Source organism: Ananas comosus, linkage group 8 (genome assembly GCF_001540865.1).
Source record: "Ananas comosus cultivar F153 linkage group 8, ASM154086v1, whole genome shotgun sequence".
NCBI lineage: Eukaryota > Viridiplantae > Streptophyta > Magnoliopsida > Poales > Bromeliaceae > Ananas > Ananas comosus.
Genome location: NC_033628.1, coordinates 4,671,217 through 4,676,797, shown reverse-complemented (window position 1 = coordinate 4,676,797; position 5,581 = coordinate 4,671,217). Strand labels below are relative to the sequence as shown.

The 5,581-nt window shown below is 46.3% G+C and overlaps 1 long non-coding RNA gene across 1 annotated transcript; it reads left to right on the top strand.

Moving 5' to 3' along the window:
- LOC109714372 lies at nt 2,797-4,025 on the top strand. Its single transcript, XR_002217342.1, has 2 exons — nt 2,797-2,937; nt 3,825-4,025. It is a non-coding gene; the product is annotated as an uncharacterized LOC109714372 (long non-coding RNA).

Below are 5,581 nucleotides of genomic sequence, written 5' to 3'. Positions count from 1 at the left end.
CTTGTAGTGGGCGTAGCTCAATAGCCCTACTACTTGTGATCAGAATAGAAATACCCTTTTATAACGTAGCTTAGGGGTATTGAAATGAAAAGCAAGAAAATATTGTATTAATAACTTGATTGTATTATGAAAGGAAAAATATAAAATGTAATTCGAATGAGACAAATGCTTGTAATAGTATAATTGTTTTATGTTTAAGATGCTTCCCTTATACAATATGTGTATGAATTCAATTTCTGTTTGGAATGTTTTGAATTATACTGATTGTGACACATTGGGCGAACAAGAAAAACCCTGTCCGTTCGACGGGTCTAGCACACGCGCCTGTGTGAGACTTCTTCCACCTATTTGGGAAAGGTACGCGGGGCATGACATATGCTTCAACCGATCTCTTGCTAGCCACATACCCCTTCCTCCACGTCTTCAACCATATCCTGCCTAAACCGCCCTATTTTAGACGTGAATCTCCCAGTGCCAGGTGTATCACGTGTTGCTTTATATTTTGCTCCGATCACTTTGCTCACGTGGCTCAGACTGCTCTACCATATGGCACTACTTTTATGGCGCCAACACACATACATATATATGTATAACTAGGTAAACTTGCAAGAAAGTCCCTATGCTTTCATTATTTTGTTCTCAGCCCTCATCTACACAAGTAATACTCGTGGTAGACCCTCTATACACCAATTCCCGCGATTCGAAGCATGAAATATTTCAATTATACCGAAAAACCCTTTGTGAGGACTGAGAATTTGCTGTGCAGATAAACCCTTTTGTTGATGATTTTTTGAGTGTAATTTAATTACATAAGCACTCGTCAAGTTTCAGGAGAAAACAAGTTAGGATGGAGAAGTTATGCGACCTTCACTAATCACTTAAAGTGAATAGTAACTCCGATTTTCTGGAGAGGCCAATTAGTAGTGATGGCTTCTAGTCCATAATAGACTCTAATCATAGTGATCTAATAGCTCGTTTTCGATGGTTCGACTATCCTGGACCCAAAGCATTGACGGATTTGGATTTTTAGGCACGATTTTCGAGAAAAAGGAATTTTATCGCAAAAAGAGATTTTTGGTAATTAGAGAGTGGATGGGTTCCGTCACAAATTGGCAATCAAATCAGGTGAAACAAAATGGTAGTTTCGATGCCCCAGTCGTGCTAAACGCACTGGCGCAACTCAATCGAAAATCCAACAGACGGATTTCCTGATATCGTGCATTGATCGAGGAGAGGTCATTAATGGCGAAACGATAATTTTGTGAAATCGAACGTGGGGGTACGCAAACGCATTTTACTCGCACTGTGAGGGACTCAGTAAGAGAATCTGAGTTTTCTAGGACTTTTGTGCAAAATTGCCCCTTGTATATATGTAGGCTATAGGGTTTCGTCATGGAAACCCTAACCCTAGCTGCCTTAGTTCCTCAGCTCCGCCCCAGCCATCACCAGCACCCCTCTTTGACCTCGCCGCGTGCACGCTGGCCGCTGGTGAGCTTCTATGGCCGCTAGAGAAAGGCTACATTGCCTTTCTCTACCATCTCCCCCTCCATCTCTACCCGTGGATCTCCAAGGAAATCCATACCCTCGAGCTCCCTCCCTTGGCCGTGCCCGACCTCCGGCAGCCTCCCCTGTAGGATACCGAACTTCTGAAAATAGGAAGTTACGGTAGGATAGTATGTCGGAGTTTATTATAAAAATAAATATAAATAAAAATAGTGTGAGATACTATTTTATTGGACTCATAGAAGTAAAGTATAAGTTGAAAATGACCTGTGCTGAAATCGGAGCGAAAACCGAAGATTTAGAATTTTCTGTGAGGAATGGGGCAGATAAATTAGCAGAAAATGCACAGTGTCAGAAAATTATGAAAACTGGAGGATATGTCAGAATTATTTTTATGAGGCTAGATTTAAAGTTTCAGCCCATTCTGACACCCGGAAGGTGGAGAATAAAATCGAACTGCTATCTACTAAAGATTCACAGTTCGGCAGCAGTTTTCGGTGACCAAACGGGGTCGAAACGAAAACTTAAGATATATTCTTGCTCAGTACGTAAAACGAGCCTGCTGTCGAATTTGAGCACAAACGGACATATCGAAGGGCCCCGACTGTTCCGAACTGCGAAAATGCAAGTTGTAATGGTGTGAGAGGGGGTTTTGTGCATTGTACAGCAGCCTAGTGGGCTGGTTGCATGCGTACACACACACATACACACCTTCTCCCAAGTTCTCTCATTCTCTCCCACATCTCACACTCTTTTCCCTCTTTCTCTCTAGAAAAGAAATGAAAGAAAGAAAGAAAAGAAAGAAGAGAAGGAAAAGAAAGAAAAAAAAAAAGAAAGAAGAGAAAGGAGAAGAAGACCAAGAAAGAGGAAGATATTTTCTTCTCCTCCCCTCAACCTTGGAGAAGCTTTTAGAGGTAAGCTCCAAACCTATAATGGTAGATTCCTTAAGATAGGGTTTTATGGTTTAGAATTGGTTTGAATGGAACGATATGGAGCTATGTTAGATGGTTCTAGCTCGAATTTGAAGCTTGAGCCATCGATTTCCTCATTGTTGAAACCTAGGGCACTTCAAAACCCTATTAATGGTAAATTTTAGGCTTCATTTATATGCTATAAAAATGGATTTATTGAATCCTATGATGCTAAATAGATGATTGTTGCCTAAATCTATGGATCAATTTTGTGAATTTTTGCGCACCTCCCGAACTAAAATCTCTACCGGAAACTCTTCATAGCTCAAATCATCTTGAAGTTCCGGCGGCTCATATAGCATCACATGCTCGGGGTCGTTGGCGAAGACGGTTCGTCGATCCGACAAGCGGGTGCGGAGTTATCGCCAAAACAAGTACTTGAGGGTTTGGTTGCCCCGAGGAGTGGAAGCGACGTACGAGAATCGCAGCGTTGGGTTTTCTAATTTCGTGGCACTACCAAGAGGTGGGTGGTGACCATCCCGAAGCAACTGGACTCCCCTTTATGTCTTAGTACATTAAATCTTGCATCTTGTATTCACTTGCATTATAGGATGATTGTGCATTGCCTTTCCTTATGCTTACCTAGATGATATCATACTATGCTTTAGTTGCTTGATATAGTGGATTGATGAGGATTGGGTCGAGAATTGTGAATCCTATAGTGCCGAGGTGAAAGATGGACTCAATGGTTGGTTTAATATTAAACAAAGAACTAGTGGCATCTAGTTGATAGTAAACAAAAGAATGAGTGGCATCTAGTTGATAGTAAACAAAAGAACGAGTGGCATCTATGTGAGTCCTAGTGTATATGAAACCTATGGACCTTGTGATGAAAGTAACCCTAGAGGATAGGGAATCCTCGAGTGGAGAGGATTGGATCTTGCTCACGGTCTGTTTATACCTTGTGATGGTCGCTCCACACAAGTAGTGCGCTCCGGAGTTGGTCACGTGGGATAGCCTATTTGGGGTCCCGAGGGATAGCCTATGTGGGGTCCCGCAGACGGTCTCGGATTCGTAGTTTGAGTTGAGTCTCCCTACGCGTCGAGATGGCTATGTGAGTAGTAGGTGAACCCTCGGGTGAGCCATAAGATTAATGAACAAGTAAATAACTTTACTTCTTGGACATGATGACGAGTTAGTTGCTTACCCATTTCATTGAACATGCATTCATATATTTATGATTCGGGCATAGTAGCGTAGTTTTCTATTCTGTCCTTACAGCTTTCCATATCTATCTATCTGTTTATCTACTTGTGCCCACTTGGACCTAGTGGGGAGACCGGCGGAGTCGGCGGCCGAACCCACTGGGAACTAAGGAAGTTAGTTCTCACCCCCCCCATTTTACTACAGGGCCGAGCGCGAGTTCACACGGCGAGGATCGCGGTAAGGGCTTAGCGCCCTAGATGCATTAGTTTACTTTCCTTTGCATTAGAGCCACCCTTTTGTACTTGAGAGTAGATGATGTATAGGGTGTGAGGTATCATTTTGGAAATGTAAACTCATGTTGTATTTGGCAGTTTAAATGTAAATCGATGTATTAAAGAGGTTGAATGAATGTAATAGATAGACCTTCACTCTTTATCGTTACTTGTATGCTTTATACTTGTGCCTTGCTCTTATTTGTTAGCACTTGTTGTGCTCTTGTGATTGTGTACTTATGAATTGATTCCTGGGTAAATTCTTGTACATGATCGTTTGCTTAGCCTTGGGCGGACAGGGGAGACTCTGTCCGTTCGGCGTCTGTTCGACGCGCTCGAACCGGACCAAATTGGTAGCGGTCTCGGGGCGTGACATCCCCAGTTGGTCGTCGCCGCCCCTGCGCGCCGGCATTGTCGGTCTGGGTTGCTTGCGGCCACCCTGCACAGGCTTGGGCCAAGACAAGTGCAGCTGCTAGCCCACGCGCTGACGCCACCTTGCGCCGACCGCGCCGCCTCTCTCCAATCTCCAGCAAACCACCGCCGTCACGCCGCAGCTCCCTGGCCTCCTCGGTGGCCGTTGTGACCAGTTGAAACCGAGCCGAGCCCGCGCGGGCTCGGGCTGCTCTTGCGGAGCCGCCGCCGGCTAGTGTGAGTGCCGGCTCCCCTGGGTCTGCTGCACCCGGCTGCCGCCAGCGCCCCCATCGCCGGAGACCCCCTGCTGGTCGGACTCGAGCCAACCTCCTCTATGACTGTGCGGCTAGGGCATTAATGGCCGTCGTCTCCGCCGCCTTCCGTCGCCGGCCGATGCGAGCCCTGGTCTCCCTACATCGCCCGTGCCCGCCTACCACCAGAACGCCCACCGCCGAGCCACCGCCTGCCATGCCCTAGCTCCCCCTGGCCCGATAAGCTTTATTAAGCTAGTTTGCGCACTATTTTCTGTTCGAATCTCTGTTCCCTGGTGACCTGGGGCTGTTTCGATGCCTCCGGAGGTGAGCACGGTGATCGTCGGTCAGTGCTGATCGCAGTGCTCACCTCATTTGGGGTCAACGAGCACCGAATGAGCAAATTAGAAGCGTTTTAGTTTTAGTGCGCAATATTCGCTAAACTTTGCGCTGCACCCGCGCCCTCCACAGTGGATGGCTGGGCTCCGAATTGTGAGCATGGCCTCCGGTACGTCGAGACCTGTCAGTACATGTCTCGGCCGACCATGAAAGCCTCGGTTTGCGGTATCGAGCCAAAAAACCCTGTAAATCACGTAAAATATCATNCCACCGCCTGCCATGCCATGGCCCCTTATTACCCGATGAGCTTTTATTTTAACCTATTTGTGCACTATTTAGGGTTGTATTCAGTATTCTGGTGACCTGGGGCTGTTTCGATGCCTCCGGAGGTGAGCACGGTGATCGTCGGTCAGTGCTGATCGCAGTGCTCACCTCATTTGGGGTCAACGAGCACCGAATGAGCAAATTAGAAGCGTTTTAGTTTTAGTGCGCAATATTCGCTAAACTTTGCGCTGCACCCGCGCCCTCCACAGTGGATGGCTGGGCTCCGAATTGTGAGCATGGCCTCCGGTACGTCGAGACCTGTCAGTACATGTCTCGGCCGACCATGAAAGCCTCGGTTTGCGGTATCGAGCCAAAAAACCCTGTAAATCACGTAAAATATCATGATTTTATGTATTATTGGGGA